At 44.5% G+C, this 19,311-nt stretch overlaps 9 non-coding genes and 4 pseudogenes across 9 annotated transcripts; 12 read left to right on the plus strand and 1 right to left on the minus strand.

Moving 5' to 3' along the window:
• Positions 1 to 464: 464 nt before the first annotated feature.
• Positions 465 to 537, minus strand: trnak-uuu (transfer RNA lysine (anticodon UUU)). The gene has a single exon. It is a non-coding gene; the product is annotated as a tRNA-Lys (tRNA).
• Positions 538 to 3,147: 2,610 nt separating this feature from the next.
• trnas-gcu (transfer RNA serine (anticodon GCU)) lies at positions 3,148 to 3,229 on the plus strand. The gene has a single exon. It is a non-coding gene; the product is annotated as a tRNA-Ser (tRNA).
• Positions 3,230 to 14,732: 11,503 nt separating this feature from the next.
• Positions 14,733 to 14,841, plus strand: LOC147265929 (5S ribosomal RNA; annotated as a pseudogene).
• Positions 14,842 to 15,151: 310 nt separating this feature from the next.
• On the plus strand, positions 15,152 to 15,270 carry LOC147265930 (5S ribosomal RNA). Its single transcript, XR_015113413.1, has one exon. It is a non-coding gene; the product is annotated as a 5S ribosomal RNA (ribosomal RNA).
• A 309-nt stretch (positions 15,271 to 15,579) lies between these two features.
• Positions 15,580 to 15,698, plus strand: LOC147265931 (5S ribosomal RNA). The gene has a single exon (XR_015114751.1). It is a non-coding gene; the product is annotated as a 5S ribosomal RNA (ribosomal RNA).
• A 310-nt stretch (positions 15,699 to 16,008) lies between these two features.
• LOC147265932 (5S ribosomal RNA) lies at positions 16,009 to 16,127 on the plus strand. The gene has a single exon (XR_015113414.1). It is a non-coding gene; the product is annotated as a 5S ribosomal RNA (ribosomal RNA).
• A 309-nt stretch (positions 16,128 to 16,436) lies between these two features.
• LOC147265933 (5S ribosomal RNA) lies at positions 16,437 to 16,555 on the plus strand. Its single transcript, XR_015115378.1, has one exon. It is a non-coding gene; the product is annotated as a 5S ribosomal RNA (ribosomal RNA).
• Positions 16,556 to 16,864: 309 nt separating this feature from the next.
• On the plus strand, positions 16,865 to 16,983 carry LOC147265934 (5S ribosomal RNA; annotated as a pseudogene).
• Positions 16,984 to 17,292: 309 nt separating this feature from the next.
• On the plus strand, positions 17,293 to 17,411 carry LOC147265935 (5S ribosomal RNA). Its single transcript, XR_015113994.1, has one exon. It is a non-coding gene; the product is annotated as a 5S ribosomal RNA (ribosomal RNA).
• A 311-nt stretch (positions 17,412 to 17,722) lies between these two features.
• Positions 17,723 to 17,841, plus strand: LOC147265936 (5S ribosomal RNA). The gene has a single exon (XR_015112694.1). It is a non-coding gene; the product is annotated as a 5S ribosomal RNA (ribosomal RNA).
• Positions 17,842 to 18,152: 311 nt separating this feature from the next.
• Positions 18,153 to 18,271, plus strand: LOC147265937 (5S ribosomal RNA; annotated as a pseudogene).
• A 309-nt stretch (positions 18,272 to 18,580) lies between these two features.
• On the plus strand, positions 18,581 to 18,699 carry LOC147265938 (5S ribosomal RNA). Its single transcript, XR_015115037.1, has one exon. It is a non-coding gene; the product is annotated as a 5S ribosomal RNA (ribosomal RNA).
• Positions 18,700 to 19,008: 309 nt separating this feature from the next.
• Positions 19,009 to 19,127, plus strand: LOC147265939 (5S ribosomal RNA; annotated as a pseudogene).
• The last annotated feature ends 184 nt before the right edge of the window (positions 19,128 to 19,311 follow it).

Genomic DNA, 19,311 nt, shown 5'->3' on the forward strand with positions numbered 1-19,311 from the left:
TTAACTATTATTTGAGTTGTTGTCAATCATTAGTTATATCACGGGTCGCTACGACGAGTTTGGTGGAGTTTTTACTGCTTCTTCCAACTCCTACCCCGCTGACTTGACACTCTCTGGCTGCGTCTTGCCTCATTTGCATACTCACAGTGATTGGATGTTTACAGAGGGGCGCGGAGTCCTGACAGCAGGCTGAGTGAGGACACACACTGCACCGACATGAGAGAAGAGAGGGGGCTGATTGACGTGTGTTTCTATCAGCGGATTTTTCACTTCTAAAAGTTTGATTTGAGGGGGCAGGACATCTGTTTGAGGGAGCGTTGCCCCCTCTTGCCCCTGCGTAGAGCCGGCCCCGAGCGACAGTCTCACAGTGGCAAGACAAGAACACTTCTACTTTTAATGTTGACAGTTTGTTCAACACTAAACTTCATCCAGTACCATGTTGTCAAACACTGGAACATCCACAGTACCTGAACAGGGACTTGAACCCTGGACCCTCAGATTAAAAGTCTGATGCTCTACCGTCTGAGCTACTCAGGCTCTTTCTACAGCATTTAGACAGGAAAAGAAACACCTGTGAAGGTCAAACTGATGCTTTCTTGACTTGTTAAATCCTCCATGTTTAAATCCACCATGCTTTTGATTGGCTCTGATTCTCTGTGGCAAAATCCAACAAGAGGCTCCAAAAATGTCTTGAATGTCATAAGAATGCACAGGACAAGATGGTAGTTTCCTTCATGTCTGCAGTTCCTCCACTGGAAAGTAAAGTCAATGCTGTTCCTCTGCTGAAACCTGGGATCGGACCAGGGACCTTCAGAGCTTCAGTCTAACGCTCTCCCAACTGAGCTGGACAATATAAATACTATTATTGCTGCTGTTGCTGTTGTTGGTTGTGTGTCTGTCTTCAATCCCCCTGTCCCTCTGTCTTTCTCTCTGCTTGTCTTTCACCCTCATCTTGTTCCCCATCTTTTTGTCATTCTCTCCCTCCTGCATTTGAAGCTGTCCTTTATTAGTCACAACTGTCTTGAGCTCAGGAGCCAAACTCACCAAAAACATATGCAAGTGGCTTTGGACAAAAGCGTCTGCTCAATGAAATTGTAGGATTGTAGAATTCTATAAATGTATAATATAATTTTAGAAATGCTCTCTATCCATCCCCAACGTCTGTGCCAGGGTCTCTGGCCAGTGGTCAATGGCTCCTATCACCTGCCCAGCATGGATCAAGCTTGCTTGTCTTTGTAATTCTGCACTTATTGGAGACCTGGAAACAAAGGAATGCTGAAAAAGAGAAAATAGGACCTCACACAAATGGGCTTGTGACACAATTTTAAAGAATTGTGTAAATGTGAATCTTTTACAAATGTGTGTGTGAATGTGGTTGTTGTGGCCGAGTGGTGAAGGCGATGGACTAGAAATCCATTGGGGTCTCCCTGCTCAGGTTGGAGTCCTGCCAACAACGTTAAAGTGTTGATGTTCTGGAGGAGACAACATCTGATCTTTTTAGATCCACGAGTCAAAGGTTTTCTTTAAAGTGCTGCAGCAGCTGAGGATGAGGGAGAGACAGAATTACAAACCATCTTAGTGAGGACATTTTGAAAAATGATGACATTTTGCCACAGTTATTATTGACTTGGAACACTGCAAAAATATCCCTTCTCCAAAAACCCTCCTCTTCTACTTTGTACCCAAGTTGTCTCCTCATCAGGCACCACAGTGTCCAGGATGTTCAGTCAAAAAGTCATTAGTGATTTTAAAAATGTCCATCAAACACAAAATAAGGCTTCAAATAGGTAAAATCACCATCTGTAGACTGGACCAATGTGCTGATGTGATCCTTTGATTAGTTTAGGATCAGTCAGAGATCAAAGACTGAAGCAGGAGATCAATGCTCAGAACCCAGAGATCAAAGACAGAATTCAGACATCAAACACATACCTGATGGAGGCTACACCCCCCCCAGACAGTTTCCATTTAAGTTGTAAGTTTTATTTTTAAAGTCTAGTTTTTAAAGTTTAGTTTTAAAATCTCATGACACTTCACAAGTAGAGCGGGTCCAGCGCCTCACTCCTTCAATCAGATTCTTCTCCGCTTCGAGGACCCTGACCTCCCCCCCCCCCCCCAGCACCAGAGTCACACTACCACCTGACGACACGCCCCTCAGTGTGACCGCAGCAGACGTGAGGAAGACCTTTCAGGGAATCAACCCTCGCAAAGCTGCACGCCCAGACAACATCCCAGGGTGAGTACTGAAGGACTGAGCACAACAGCTGTCTGAGGTGCTGGCAGACATCTTCAACACCTCACTGGCGCTGTCACCTGTCCCCACCTGCCTAAAGACTGCCACTATTGTCCCTGTCCCCAAGTGCTCCACAGTGACAGGCCCAAATGACTACCGACCCATTGCACTCACCCCAGTAGTCATGAAGTATTTGAGAGGCTGGTCAAGGCCCACATAGACGCCTCCATCGACATCTCTGTGGACCCCCCACCAGTACGCCTACAGGCAAAACTGCTCCACTGATGACGTCATTTCATCAGTGGTCCACGCAGCCCTCATCCATCTGGAGAACAGGAACTCCTATGTCCACCTTCTCTTCGTGGACTTCTCCTCTGCCTTCAGATTTCAGGTTCTACCTCTGTAAAATTGAAAGTAAAGTAAATGAAGCACCTGTGAAGGTAAAACTGATGATGTCATGACTTGTTCAGTCCTCCAACATTAAAGTCCAACAAGCTTTTGATTGGCTCTGATTCTCTGTGGCAAAATCCAACAAGAGGAAACAGAAAATCTTGAGGTTGTCTCACTTTTTTTTTGAAAAGAAACTCTGCATAGGACAGTGATAGGATGCTTGTTTCCTTGGATGAAAAAGTCTGGTACTCTCATCTTCTTAAACATTTACTTGTTCAATCAGGACAAGAGAATCTGAGCTTGGATGTCATTTTGTAGTAAAAGGTGAATTAAACTTGTAAACATCAGCTGGTGTTCACTCTGATGATGTGTCGATGGTCTGTATTCTGCCTTCTGTAGCACGATGCTGCTGGGAAGAAGCCTGATTATGTCAGAGTTGTGTTCAGTGGCTCCTGCTGGGTCCATTTCTGACAAATAGGCTCTAAAGAGTTCAGCTGTTTAAAAAGTCAGGGTCACACTCAGCAGACGAGGTGGCCGAGTGGTTAAGGCGATGGACTGCTAATCCATTGTGCTCTGCATGCATGGGTTCGAATCCCATCCTCGTCGCAAGTGACTCTGGTTTCTACTCCTAGATTATGGAATTACTGTGAGGCTTTCAACTGACACAGATACCAGTTGAGTCAACTTCCCTTTCACAACCTGACCAAAACAACTCTGACACCCAGAGCTCACATGTCAATCACCTCTGTAGAAGGTCCCGCCCCCACAGAGCTATAAATCCTCCCATCAGTGAAGAAAACTGAAGACACCTCTTGGATGAGAGCTGAAGCGTCTTCAAGAAACCTGCAACAGTTCACTTGGTACATTTAAATAATTCTACAATTTCTTTAAGCTTTTGTCCAAAGCCACGTGCATGTATCATATGTATATAATATATATGTGATACTCTTTCATCTACTCATGAACCAAAAATGCAGTCAAATACCAGTAAATTTGTGCAGAAAAAAAGTCATTTGTGCTCCTTCTTTTATTTATTTGTTTATTTAGTATCTTTTAATGTATTTTCTTTCAATTCACATTTTGTCCATTAACTTCATAATCACTCTTCTCAGTCGCCATCTCATCACATGACTAAAGTTTGGGTTCTGTATTGGTGGTAAAATATCCTTCCATGCCCCTCACTAGTTTGCACACAGAAAAGCATATTTTACTGGTTTCAAATCTCATTTATCAATTCTCGGCTGGACTACTGCAACTCTCTCTTGTCAGGATGTCCTAAATACTCCCGAAAGAGTCTCCAGCTGGTCCAGAACGCTGCAGCGAGGGTTTTGACGGGAGTTAAGAAGAGAGAACACATCTCTCCCACTTTAGCTTCTCTCCACTGGCTTCCTGTAGGATCTAGAATCGACTTCAAAGTCCTTCTGCTGACTTATAAGGCTCTCAATGATAAAGCTGCATCCTATTTGAAAGAGCTCATTAGTCCCTACTGTCCGACCAGAGCACTCCGCTCCCAGAATGCAGGTCTTTTAGTGATTCCCAGTATCAATAAAAACAGACTGGGAGGTAGAGCCTTTAGTTACCGGGCTCCTTTACTGTGGAACCAGCTCTCTCCATGGGTCAGAGAGGCAGACACTTTAACTACGTTTAAGTCCAGGCTTAAGACCTTCCTCTATGACAGAGCCTTCAGTTAGGACTGGTTCAGGTAGCTCTGAACCATTGATAGCTATGCTGCTACAGGCTTAGACTGCTGGGGGACACATCAGGTTACATGGAGCCCTTCCCTCCTCTCCCCTTCTCTCCTCCTCTCCTCCCTGCACATTTTTGGAACTGTCACTACCACTACTTGTTGCACTTTGTAGTTTGGCCTTGGTGTCTCGCAGTCTCTCTGTGTTTCCACAGATCCACCAGAGCCCCAACCGCCGCCTGCATCGCCCCCCCCCCCCCCCTCTTATTCCCTACTGTTACACCGGCCTGCGCTCCCCTTCCATGAACCAGTCTGCCATCCAGTCCCCCATCAAGCTGGCTTGCTCTCCCTGCCTCCCCTACCAGAAGCTTCCTTCTTCAGCTGTTATTAACATTTCCGTGTTTCCCACATTTTGTATTGTAAACTGTTTTCTTGTCTGTAGCAACATCTACTGCACGTCTGTCCGTCCTGGGTGAGGGATCCCTCCTCTGATGCTCACCCTGAGGTTTCTCAGATTTTTCCCTGTTAAAAGGGTTTTCTATGGAGTTTTTCCTCAGTCGATGTGAGGGTCTAAGGGCAGAGGATGTTGTTATGATGCCATGTGAAGCCCTTTGAGACAAACTGTTTGTGAAAACGGGCTCTACAAATAAAATTGCCTTGCCTTGCCTAGTGTGTTCTCTCACTTAAACCAGCTGTGGCAGCTTTCATCATGTAATTGATTTTAAAAAATAAATATGGAACAGAACCATTGGAAGAAGATGTCAGGACATTTGAAGGAATGTAAATCTCCTCTTGAAATGTTGCAGTGTGCAGCTGAGACTCTCTGGCAGTGGCACAAGGAGCCACAATGGCAGAACCTGGACCCTCCTGGAGGAGAACCACAGGTGAGGGCCTTCTTGGCTCCAGATTGATGGAAATCAAGTGTCTGAGGCTGTTAGCAGCCATGAAGTTGATCTGGTTGGGCACTGGTATTTTTTCTTGCTGCAGCTCAGGAGTGATTCAGGAGAAGAGTTTCAGAACAGCCAAGGTTGGGGACTGGAATTTTCAAATTTCCCCTGGAACCAGACAACCTTGGGAGGTAAAACCTCCAATCAGCCACTCAGATGCAGCAGCAGAAAGAAGCTGTCATCTACCCTGACAGTCAGAGCATCAAGTCAAGAAAACATCAACCATCTTGGAGTTCCAAACCTTCACCTGTCAGATTCAGCTACTTCTTATTGTGGGACATTAAATTTGAACACAATGGAATTTGGAGAAGGAGTTTTCCTTCAAGTCCAAACATCATCGTCCAGCCTCCAACCAGAGGTCCATCAGTTATCATGGGAGCCACATGTGGAGTCTGGGTTCTTTTCTAGAATGTGACGGCAATGACAGTCCTGCCAAGTGACATCACTGACATGAATGGATGACTTCAGTCACGTGACTGAAGTGCTATGGTTCTTCTGATGAAGGGCGGCATGATGTTTGCTGTCTCAGGCTCCACCAAATGTCCTCTTCAGGACGCCACAATGTGGCCTCTTCAGTGCTCCATCTTCCCAGCATCGGAGACACAAGGGTTTCTCCTGGTGCCGACCCGATCATCCTTCTACCGAATGGTGCGGCGATGGATCCTCAGAGGACGCTGGGATCCTTCTTCTCATCAGTGCCACAGTTTTTCATGGAGGGAACAAAAGGAGCTTTTTAGTCATGTTTTGCTCGGTGTTTCCTGCACAGAGCATCAGGATCTGTGACGCCATCTTGTGGTAGTGGATTCATTCATCTGCTTTTTCAACACATTCAAGTTCATTATCCCTACATGTCAAAATACATTTCGTGTGGAGTTTTACTTTCTGGACTCAATCATAATGTGTGCATTTATTCTTCATGAACATTTCTCAGCTTTTTAAGTTTATGATATTTTGTCTTCCTCTGTTTTCTATTCCATTGTTGTTGATGATTCTATTGCAGGTTTGAGTTCCCTGTTGACTGAAGCAGAAACAGGAACAAAAAGCTGGAGGTGGTCAGAGCTCCAAGTTGGGACGCTGATATTAAAGTAGGAGATGAACACATCCAGGTTAGCCATCACTCTCAGAACCTGCTACTTTACCTCTTCAGAATGTAGCAGCATAGCATAGCTTCATCTCACCAGTTAGTGGCCCACTTTGATGTCTGGGATATGAGGTTAAAGGTTCTTTACAGCTCTGAATGAAGGGTTTATAAAGTGTTAACAATGCCATGAATAACACAAGCATTCAGTAATCCTTGATAAAAGGAGACTCACCATCAAGTTGGACAAGTTGAAGAACAAAAGGACTTCTCCACGATCACATTTATCCTCTCTCTCTCTGCGTGGACACAACAAATGAGCTGGTTCAGAGACACGAGGCAAAAAAAGCTGGATGAACTCTTCTTCATTCCAAAAATGACTTCACCCTTGAACACTGACGTCAGGTCATTTTATAGGGTCCTCCATTTTTTCATTTATGTGACGTTGCATATTGGGAAATAATTAATTATAAAAAAAATATATATTTTGATGAAAACTATATTTGATCAGGAAAACTACATTGGGTCAAGTAAATCCATCGTTAGTGACGGTGTTACTAATTTTAACTTTAGTGCTCTGGTGCTGATTGCCTCATTAAGATCTTCATGAAGAAATAAACTGAGATTTGTAAAAATGTTTTTTTTTTTTTTTTTTACAGAGTTGGCAGTTTGAGCATTGAATCTTTCTTTGTGTTGAGAACAAACCCTCAAAGCCTTCATGTTTCAGTTTGCTTCACAGCTAACAGACAAACACCTCTTAGCCTGGTTCTGGTAGTCCAGGTTTAAACACCAACACAAGGATTTTATGCTGATTTCTTCACATGCAGCTGAAATCTAGACTTCAAGTGTTCATGTGAGGTTACAGCTTCACGCCTATTTAGTTTTCAACAAATATTAAGTCACTTTAATGCATTGAGCTTACTAACGAACTTTAGTCTCAGTAGCTGAATCTGTTAGGGGGAAGGCAGTGTGGACCGGCAGGAGCCTCCTACAAAATGCAATGGAGAGAAGAAGAAATCCTGAGGAGTCGCTATGAGATTGAAGTGTTAAAGACGTGGCTCCTTTGGTGGTGATAGGATTTGAGCTATTGACTCTATTTCAATGTTATTGCAAACATCAGCTGCTCACTTATCAGCTAGCAAGTAAACAACAGTATTGTTCAGTGTGCTAGCTGAAGTAGACCGAGCGGTCAGTTGAGTCTTTATTTCCATGTGTGCTCATGGTAGCAGGGGTTTAGATTTCTAAATGTAACCCTTTTACCACCGGCTCCAATATTAAAACCCACCTTAGGCTTAATGGGAACACTTTAACTCATTTCAAATATCTTGTATGGTAAAAGTCCCATCTGGAATAATTAATATCAATCTAGGGCAATGTATGATTCTCACTCTTAAATATTCAACTGGAGGCTGTGGGGAGAACACTTGACCTTTAAACTCTGCTGTAAAGCTTCAGTAACAACACACAAATTCAATGAAACCAACACAAGATTTCAATTTAGAAAATGTATTAAGGGCTTGCAGAAAAACACATTCAAACCTTGAATAAACAAGACTATAGAAAATAAAAAGAACCCCGGGGTATATTGTTTGTCTTTTTTTCAACTGTCTAATTTTATTTCGAGTGCACTCATGTTTACTTTCGTTAGCCCGCTTTAGTTGGAGCTCATGATGGAAACCTTTACCAGATCCCCCTGTGTGTCGGTCAAGTCAACAATACCGGACCGCAGCCGATGAATCCCTCGCTCGTTATGGCAGCAACCGTCCCGCTCGCAGCAGCCCGCAGCAACAGACCTCCGTGATTCCGCAGCAGCGGCACATCCTCCGACTCCGTCGGCAGTAGTGACGCGTCCTCCGTTAACGACTCTCTCCCGAGGCGACTATCCGAAGCTCCTGTCCCGTCCGTGCTGCGGCGTCTCCCTTCAGCGTGGACAGCGTTAGCCTAGCTCCCGCTAGCTTCTGTAACTGGACTTGCCTGGTGCTCAACAAAACACAATCGGTGGCGGAGAATCCGACTCACGCACTCCGATCACTTCGGTCAATTACAGTTCACAGTCCGTTACCGATAAAAACTCCTCTCCGACAACACACAGTCTCCAAACTCCGATAACGTTACGCCATTACACGATGCTCCTTCCTCGCGCTCGTTTCTCCCGGAAGTGTAAACACTAAAGTTCATGAACTCACGCACGTAACCTAACGTAATAGAATTACTTTAACATTTTTGAAAGACATTCACACCCCATGAAATGATGTTTTTTTGAAAGTTACTAGTTTTAATCAAAATTTACATTTTAATATCTTCTTCATAATACTTATTTATGTAAATTTTAGCTTAACCATGAACTGGCATTTTATTCTTAACTTATTCCTATGAAAATCATGAAATAAGTACCACTGATTTCTCAGAGTATTTCATCAACCTAGGATTAAATTAAAGCTGCAGTCAGCGTTGTTTGGGCCTGAGCCTCCTCCCGCCCACCGCAGCCGAGTAGCAGGGGTCGTCCTGAATCCAATGATGAATTTTATGAAAGCGGTGGGACTTGTACATTTACAGCAATTGCTTGCAGTGTACTACAAGATTTCAACAGTATCACCCTGTTTATAAAAATACAGTACTTTGCCGTTAATTCTAATAGGAATCTGTTAAATTACACCCCATGACTGTTTAACAGAACTATGCTGTAATGCTAAAATACAGTACTTCACTGTAAATAAATCAACAGTATCATGCAGTATCTTTGCCTTATGGACGCAAGGAGAATCTCCTGATCTGCACGTGAGGCCAGAGCCTTGGTTATCATCCATCTCAATCACAGTCATTTGGTGAGTAGCGATTGCATTTATTGTAGACACTGGCGCAAAGTCTGTAGGCCAGTGGAGGCTAAGTGAAGTTTCCAGTTTGTGTGGCGACACACGAGTGGGGGGTGCACTTATTAAAATATAATAGTGACCAAAGCCGGACAACGCCACCTTGGGAATTTCGCCCAAGGAAATAGTTTACGTACCGACCAAAAGGCACTCACAGGTTCATTTACTAATTGGCAGGAGACGTGGTTCCATGACAAATATTTCATTGTAAACAGGCCAGCAGATTAAAAAGTGAACAAGAATGAATCTAAACAAGTCTGGAGCTTACCAGTGGGGGTGAGGGATCCCAAGGCAGAAGACACCCTGATCAATTGGGACATCACATTTAAAAAACACACATGATTAAAGCAAAACAGGGGTGCACAGCACACAAGAGGAAAAGAGACGCCAGGACCGTGAGCTTCCAGTACCTGAAACGAAATGACAAGAATTATAATTTAACACCAAAACTAAAAAAAACAAACACAAAAACCAGAACCAAACTCAAACCACAATTTAAAAATTAATTCGAGAAACAAGATTTAATTATTAAACACAAATTATCAAGGAAAAATAATACAACCCAAAATAACCAGAAACGAGTTCATTTCTCCATTGCTAGACCAGGGAGCTAACGGATAGCCGTCCAGCAGCTTGGTACACCCTGAAGCCCAAGCGGAGGAATGGGAAACAATGCAGATCCAAACCTTCAGAGCACCATGAAGTACAGTTCAGTGGCGCCACACGGTGGACATCAGGATCTGGCAGACCCTGGTTAAACAAGGTGAATTACTGAAACAACCTCCAGTTCAACACACAGCGGATTCCAATTCATTAACACAGAAGCAGAGCACTCCAGTGAACACAGTAAACAGTTAACAAACAAACAAGCAAAACATGTGTAGATGGCCAGTAGGTCGCAGAACAGGCTAGTAGCAGAGCAGGCTAATAGAGCAGGAGCCTGTAACAAAGCAGGACAGTCTGTAGCAAAACAGTAGCCAGCGCAAAGCAGGGTAGTCTGAAGCCAAACAGCCAGCACAAAGCAGGGTAGTCTGTAGCAAAACAGCAGCCAGAGCAAAGCAGGGTAGTCTGTAGCAAAACAGCAGCCAGAGCAAAGCAGGGTAGTCTGTAGCCAAACAGCAGCCAGAGCAAAGCAGGGTAGTCTGTAGCCAAACAGCAGCCAGAGCAAAGCAGGGTAGTCTGTAGCCAAACAGCCAGCACAAAGCAGGGTAGTCTGTAGCAAAACAGCAGCCAGAGCAAAGCAGGGTAGTCTGTAGCAAAACAGCAGCCACAGCAAAGCAGGGTAGTCTGTAGCAAAACAGCAGCCACAGCAAAGCAGGGTAGTCTGTAGCAAAACAGCAGCCACAGCAAAGCAGGGTAGTCTGTAGCAAAACAGCAGCCAGAGCAAAGCAGGGTAGTCTGTAGCAAACAGCAGCCAGAGCAAAGCAGGAGCATCTAGCAAAGCAAGATAGTCTGGCAAGACAGCGCCCGGTATCAAAGCAGCAGCTAGTTCTTCCTCAGTGTCACGGCTCACCAGCTGTGCCAATCCGGTGTAGATCGCACGCATGCAGAGCAAAGGGTTTCACAGCTAGTATGCTGTGGCAAACAGCCTCTGCACGTCAGATCGGCGGGGGGGGGGGGGTGTTTCCCCACTAGCGGCGATTAAGGGACCGTGTCCCAAAAGCCGGACGCCTACAATTAAACACGTGAATATGAAAAACGTGCATGATCAGCATGCAACACGAGCTACAGGGAGCTACTGCTACATACCAGCACAGACGGTGGCGAGAAGGCAGACGTGAGGTGATCAGAGGCGGAAGCGAGGTGACCAGGAAGTGGGAGGACCGCGGACCCCAAGAGCAAGAGATTGACCAGGTAGATGCTGCCCCTATTTATAGAGCAGCGCCTCACACTGGTTGGCTAATGATGGTACAAGCCAAGTCAGGCATCACCAACCAGTCTCACTGCTAGGATGGGACCTCTCATCCTGCCACATTTGCATTGATAATTACACTCGGTGCACATCATGCTAGCCAGATTTAGCAGCTAGCCAAAATGTTGAAAATGCTTGCAAATTAGTCCAAAAAACACAGAGAGTTGACTTTACTTTTTACATCTCGAGCCTCCACAAATTAATGTGTGCGACATCTGTATTTTGCCTGTGAATTCATGAAGCTTTCTGATAGACTGAACCATTTTACAGTACACACAATATATGTGTCACACAACAGTTAAGTCGGTTCATATTAAGATGAGTGCACACTGACTGTGTTTACATGCAATTACGTTCCTCCATCTTGTGCTAGGCTACTGCTCTGGCATGAGTCTGTCTGATGGCATGATTACAGTGTAGTTAAGGCCATAGATCAGAAGCTGTGGTTGTATTTGTTTAAAAAAGAGTGGTTTTAGCATCGTTCAAGTGCCTGCTCATTTGTGTTGATTTTTCTTTGTCTCTGATATTGCCTACAGATGCAGGAGCCTATTTTCCAGCTGCCCTGATCCTAGTAAGTACTTGCCTGTCCATCACATTTCACAGTTAATCAGTTATTTTTTCAGACCTCAAACATTGAAATAGACAACTATGTTATCTGGTCAAAGAAGCTGTTTTTTTTTTCTTCTTCTTCTTCTTCTCTTCTCTTTTCTCCCTCTTTTCTTGGATCTCCAACACTACATCTACATGTATATATTTGATGGCTTATAATGTCTCATTCATCTGAGTGAGTTCCAACACTCCTTTTTTAGGCGCTTCATTGGAATAAATCCTGAGAGTGTCTGCATGTTTTCCCTGTGCTGGTTCTCTCCAGGTACTCCAGCTTCCTTCCACAGTCCAAAGACATGCAAATGGAAATGCAACTCTAAATTGACCGTAGGTATGGCTGTGAGTGTGAATGGTTGTCTGTCAATATTTGTTGGCTGCGGTGGACTGCGATGGACCACTGACCTGTCCAAGGTAATGTCCCCTCTGGGATAGGCTCCAGCCCCACCCTGTGACCCTTAACAGGATAAGCGGAAAAATGGATGGATGGATGGATGGACGGATGGATGGATGGATGGATGGATAGATGGGTGGGTGATCACTCACAGGACTGTGAGTCTCTCACTCTGACCACTTCATGCTATGGGACTTACACTGACGTAACCTGATTAGCTCAGTCAGTCGCGCACAAGACTCTTAGTCTCAGGGTTGTTGGTTCAAGCCCCATGTTGGGTGTTGATCTTAAACACCACTGCTTGTCCTCTCAGTTTTGAAAGCTTTGTTTGTAAATTGTCAGAAAAATCAGTGAATAAACAATACAAACTTAGGCTTTGTCAGAAATTCCATGCTTCCAAACTAACCAATATGAAAAAAACAAAAGGTGAGACTTTTTCATGCATTCGAAAAATTTGTATGCGCTTCATTGTATCCGCTTTCTATACTTCCATGCATCCCAGCTTATTTCTGTTAAGGGTTGCAGGGGGAGGCTGGAGCCTTTCCCAGTGGCTTTCAGGTGAGAGGCAGGTTTCACCCTGGACAGGTAGCCAGTCCATTGCAGACAGAATACCCACGCAGGCACGGGGACAACATGCACACACCACACAGAAAGAACCTGTGCTCGAGCCAGAACTTGAACTTGCTTTGAGGCGACACTGTTAACAACGGTACCACCGTGCCACCCATTGACTGTAACACATTGTAAACAATATACACTCTTGTTATCATACAACATGTAGCCGTGTACAAAAATCAAATAAATTACATCGCATAAAAAGCATAAAAAGATGTGTTAAAAAGTTCAAAAATAAATAGAGTTCATGATCGTTAAAATTGGTTATAATGTGAGCAGGTTAAAAGCGTAAATATAATATGTAACATTTAAAAAGTAAAACTATTTACAGTTAAAAAATAAATTCATATAAAGGTCTTTAAGTTCTCTGAGTCTGGAAAAGATCAGTGATCTGAGAATAAGGAGAGGGGAAGAAGCCGTGTTTATATGAAACCTCAATTGTTACCTGTCAATCATTTCATTCCTGTCTTATCTTTGGGTGTATTAAGACCGCAAAAGCCAATGAGAGGAAAGTTACTGTGTAAGGGGTGGGACTAGTGGCGCAGGTTTGTGAGGTGAGTAGTTAGCGCGCATGGGGAGAGAAACAGAGGCAATGATCAGAGAGTTAAGAGGGGAGGCATCGTTTGTGTGGAGAGCATTTAAGTTTATTTTGGAGGTCGACGACTGGTGGTCCTGATGTAAACTTCTGTGTGACCTTCGAGAGGTGAATATTTATGCCTGTATTTGCGCTTTATCTAACTGTTATAGTGAAAAGAGACTGGATGTGTACATGGTTTGCGACGTGCTAGCTAGGGATAGCATTCCGTGCTAATGTGCCAGCAGATCGTAGCTTTAGCGTTGTAATATTTTTGGAGCGAAAGTAAAGGTAATGCGAATTCGACACGAGATAATGTTTGATAATTGTGGCTAAATTAAGATAATATGCTTGAAGGAGACGGACATTGGAGAGAGAGAGACGGGTTTCCATCCGATGGCTCTGCTGTTCTGCTGTGCCCTGTCCTGCTGTGTTTTCTTCTTCGTGACTTTCGCTGTCCCGCCATTGCGTGTGAGTGTTTGGATTGTGACTTCCACCGCCATTGCCATTACCATTCAGACTCTCATCCTCCATTCCCGTTCTCCCCCTTCTAATAAAACCCTGGATTTGTGAGGACTAACATACACATGCACTTGCTTTTATTGTGTGCTCAGCTGCGAGTGAAGCGGCCATTACATTTGTGAAGCCCCGACCGCACATGAGCTTCAATAAACAGGCCTGAAACAGGTAAAAATTTAATTTAAGGTGTTTCATATGAATGTGTGTGTGCCCACAGGTAAAATATTGAGTTTTAGTTGTTGTAAATTAAAGAATACCGTTTTAGAAGGTAACTTAAGGATTCTGAAAGGGATTAAATATGATGTATATTTAAAAAAAACAAAAGGGTTATCTTTTGTAGAGGAAACTTTTTTTCCTTACAATTGAGGTGTAAAGGATGACTTGAGGGTATTTTATGTGAAACTATCTAATTAAAAAAGATTTTTATTTTCAGTGAAACGAAAGTTCAGAACCAAGAAAGACACTGTTTGTTTTGTTTTGAAAATCCTCTTACTCATTGTTAATAATTTTGTTCATTGTATTTTTATAATACTAGAATATATTCAATTTTTATTTCATCCATCTCTGTGAACAAGTACCTGTGAAGGATTAATTTGCAATTCTTTTAACTTCAGCTTGAGGAAAGGGCAGCTTTGAGTCTTTGGGGACCAGCATGAGCGACATTCCCTCACGCACTTCGTCTTGAAGCGCCTTTCCGCAGCTTTGGAAAGGAATGTCATGCAGCGTGTAATTTGAAGTCGACAGATGGCAGATGCAGTACTTTTCTCTAGATGACATCAACATTCTTTTCTTTATATTGACAGGACACCTATTTGGCGTGTGAAAAGTCCCTGAGGCTGTTGCGCATCACGTTTTTTCTGAGGTTGTAAAGTGAGTGAAATGGATATAGAGCCCATGTGTGTCAGAGTCAAGGGCTTACGGCCATACCACTCTGAACACGCCGGATCTCGGAAGCTAAGCAGGGTCGGGCCTGGTAAGTACTTTGATGGGAGACCGCCTGGGAATACCAGGTGCTGTAAGCTTTTTTGTTTCATTGTGAGGAAAGGGCAGCTTTGAGTCTTTGGGGACCAGCATGAGCGAGCTTCCCTCACACACCTTTTCTTGAAGCGCCTTTCGCAGCTTTGAAATTGAATATCATGCAGCGTGTAATTTGAAGTCGACAGATGGCAGATGCAGTACTTTTCTCTAGATGACATCAACATTCTTTTCTTTGTATTGACAGGACAACTATTTGGTGTGTAAAAAGACCGTGAGGCTGTTGCACATCACATTTTTTTTGAGGTTGTAAAGTGAGTGAAATGGATATAGAGCCCATGTGTGTAAGAGTCAAGGGCTTACGGCCATACCACTCTGAACACGCCCGATCTCGTCTGATCTCGGAAGCTAAGCAGGGTCGGGCCTGGTTAGTACTTGGATGGGAGACAGCCTGGGAATACCAGGTGCTGTAAGCTTTTTTGTTTCTTTGTGAGGAAAGGGCAGCTTTGAGTCTTTGGGGACCAGCATGAGCGAGCTTCCCTCACACACCTTTTCTTGAAGCGCCCTCCGCAGCTTTGGAATGGAATGTCATGCAGTGGTGAATTTGAAGTAGACAGATGGCAGATGCAGTACTTTTCTCTCGATGACATCAACATTCTTTTCTTTTATTGACAGGACACCTATTTGGCGTGTGAAAAGACACTGAGGCTGTTGCGCTTCACTTTTTTTCTGAGGTTGTAAAGTGAGTGAAATGGACATAGAGCCCATGTGTCTGAGCGTCAAGGGCTTTCGGCCATACCACTCTTAACACGCCCGATCTCGTCTGATCTTGGAAGCTAAGCAGGGTCGGGCCTGGTTAGTACTTGGATGGGAGACCGCCTGGGAATACCAGGTGCTGTAAGCTTTTTTGTTTCTTTGTGAGGTAAGGGTCGCTTTGAGTCTTTGGGGACCAGCATGAGCGAGCTTCCCTCACACACCTTTTCTTGAAGCGCCCTCCGCAGCTTTGGAATGGAATGTCATGCAGTGGTTAATTTGAAGTAGACAGATGGCAGATGCAGTACTTTTCTCTCGATGACATCAACATTCTTTTCTTTGTATTGACAGGACACCTATTTGACGTGTGAAAAGACCCTGAGGCTGTTGCGCATCACTTTTTTTCTGAGGTTGTAAAGTGAGCGAAATGGATATAGAGCCCATGTGTGTTAGAGTCAGAGGCTTACGGCCATACCACTCTGAACACGCCCGATCTCGTCTGATCTCGGAAGCTAAGCAGGGTCGGGCCTGGTTAGTACTTGGATGGGAGACAGCCTGGGAATACCAGGTGCTGTAAGCTTTTTTGTTTCTTTGTGAGGAAAGGGCAGCTTTGAGTCTTTGGGGACCAGCATGAGCGAGCTTCCCTCACACACCTTTTCTTGAAGCGCCCTCCGCAGCTTTGGAATGGAATGTCATGCAGTGGTGAATTTGAAGTAGACAGATGGCAGATGCAGTACTTTTCTCTCGATGACATCAACATTCTTTTCTTTTATTGACAGGACACCTATTTGGCGTGTGAAAAGACCCTGAGGCTGTTGCGCTTCACTTTTTTTCTGAGGTTGTAAAGTGAGTGAAATGGACATAGAGCCCATGTGTGCAAGAGTCAAGGGCTTACGGCCATACCACTCTGGACACGCCCGATCTCGTCTGATCTCGGAAGCTAAGCAGGGTCGGGCCTGGTTACCACTTGGATGGGAGACTACCTGGGAATACCAGGTGCTGTAAGCTTTTTTGTTTCTTTGTGAGGTAAGGGTCGCTTTGAGTCTTTGGGGACCAGCATGAGCGAGCTTCCCTCACACACCTTTTCTTGAAGCGCCCTCCGCAGCTTTGGAATGGAATGTCATGCAGTGGTTAATTTGAAGTAGACAGATGGCAGATGCAGTACTTTTCTCTCGATGACATCAACATTCTTTTCTTTTATTGACAGGACACCTATTTGGCGTGTGAAAAGACCCTGAGGCTGTTGCGAATCACTTTTTTTCTGAGGTTGTAAAGTGTGTGAATTGGATATAGAGCCCATGTGTGTCAGAGTCAAGGGCTTACGGCCATACCACTTTGAACACGCCCGATCTCGTCTGATCTTGTAAGCTTAGCAGGGTCGGGCCTGGTTAGTACTTGGATGGGAGACCGCCTGGGAATACCAGGTGCTGTAAGCGTTTTTGTTTCTTTGTGAGGAAAGGGCAGCTTTGAGTCTTTGGGGACCACCATGAGCGAGCTTCCCTCACACACCTTTTCTTGAAGCGCCCTCCACAGCTTTCGAATGGAATGTCATGCAGTGTGTAATTTGAAGTAGACAGATTGCAGATGCAGTACTTTTCTCTAGATGACATCAACATTCTTTTCTTTTAATGACAGGACAACTATTTGGTGTGTAAAAAGACCGTGAGGCTGTTGCACATCACATTTTTTTTGAGGTTGTAAAGTGAGTGAAATGGATATAGAGCCCATGTGTCTGAGAGTCAAGGGCTTACGGCCATACCACTCTGAACACGCCCGATCTCGTCTGATCTCGGAAGCTTAGCAGGGTCGGGCCTGGTTAGTACTTGGATGGAAGACCGCCTGGGAATACCAGGTGCTGTAAGCTTTTTTGTTTCTTTGTGAGGAAAGGGCCGCTTTGAGTCTTTGGGGACTAGCATGAGCGAGCTTCCCTCACACACCTTTTGTTGAAGCACCTTTCTGCAGCTTTGAAATTGAATGTCATGCAGCGTGTAATTTGAAGTAGACAGATGGCAGATGCAGTACTTTTCTCTAGATGACATCAACATTCTTTTCTTTGTATTGACAGGACAACTATTTGGCGTGTGAAAAGACCCTGAGGCTGTTGCGAATCACTTTTTTTCTGAGGTTGTAAAGTGTGTGAATTGGATATAGAGCCCATGTGTGTCAGAGTCAAGGGCTTACGGCCATACCACTCTGAACACGCCCGATCTCGTCTGATCTCGGAAGCTAAGCAGGGTCGGGCCTGGTTAGTACTTGGATGGAAGACCGCCTGGGAATACCAGGTGCTGTAAGCTTTTTTTTTTCTTTGTGAGGAAAGGGCAGCTTTGAGTCTTTGGGGACCAGCATGAGCGAGCTTCCCTCACACACCTTTTCTTGAAGCGCCTTTCTGCAGCTTTGAAATTGAATGTCATGCAGCGTGTAATTTGAAGTAGACAGATGGCAGATGCAGTACTTTTCTCTAGATGACATCAACATTCTTTTCTTTGTATTGACAGGACACCTATTTGGCGTGTGAAAAGACCCTGAGGCTGTTGCGCTTCACTTTTTTTCTGAGGTTGTAAAGTGAGTGAAATGGACATAGAGCCCATGTGTGCAAGAGTCAAGGGCTTACGGCCATACCACTCTGGACACGCCTGATCTCGTCTGATCTCGGAAGCTAAGCAGGGTCGGGCCTGGTTACTACTTGGATGGGAGACTTCCTGGGAATACCAGTTGCTGTAAGCTTTTTTTTTTCTTTGTGAGGAAAGGGCAGCTTTGAGTCTTTGGGGACCAGCATAAGCGAGCTTCCCTCACACACCTTTTCTTGAAGCGCCCTCCACAGCTTTCTAATGGAATGTCATGCAGTGTGTAATTTGAAGTAGACAGATTGCAGATGCAGTACTTTTCTCTAGATGACATCAACATTCTTTTCTTTGTATTGACAGGACAACTATTTGGTGTGTAAAAAGACCGTGAGGCTGTTGCACATCACATTTTTTTGAGGTTGTAAAGTGAGTGAAATGGATATAGAGCCCATGTGTGTGAGAGTCAAGGGCTTACGGCCATACCACTCTGAACACGCCTGATCTCGTCTGATCTCGGAAGCTTAGCAGGGTCGGGCCTGCTTAGTACTTGGATGGGAGACCGCCTGGGAATACCAGGTGCTGTAAGCTTTTTGGTTTCATTGTGAGGAAAGGGCCGCTTTGAGTCTTTGGGGACCAGCATGAGCGAGCTTCCCTCACACACCTTTTCTTGAAGCGCCCTCTGCAGCTTTGGAATGGAATTTCATGCAGTGGTTAATTTGAAGAAGACAGATGGCAGATGCAGTACTTTTCTCTGGATGACATCAACATTCTTTTCTTTTATTGACAGGACACCGATTTGGCGTGTGAAAAGACCCTGAGGCTGTTGCGCATCTCTTTTTTTCTGAGGTTGTAAAGTGTGTGAAATGGATATAGAGCCCACGTGTGTCAGAGTCAAGGGCTTACGGCCATACCACTCTTAACACGCCCGATCTTTTCTTATCTCGGAAGCTTAGCAGGGTCGGGCCTGGTTAGTACTTGGATGGGAGACCGCCTTGGAATACCAGGTGCTGTAAGCTTTTTTGTTTCATTGTGAGGAAAGGGCAGCTTTCAGTGTTTGGGGACCAGCATGAGCGAGCTTCCCTCACACACCTTTTCTTGAAGCGCCCTCCACAGCTTTGGAATGGAATGTCATGCAGTTTGTAATTTGAAGTAGACAGATGGCAGATGCAGTACTTTTCTCTAGATGACATCAACATTCTT

This window comes from Aulostomus chinensis, chromosome 4 (assembly GCF_037954235.1).
Source record: "Aulostomus chinensis isolate RoL2024-O1b breed Wild chromosome 4, RoL_Achi_v1.0, whole genome shotgun sequence".
NCBI classification, from domain to species: Eukaryota; Metazoa; Chordata; class Actinopteri; order Syngnathiformes; family Aulostomidae; genus Aulostomus; species Aulostomus chinensis.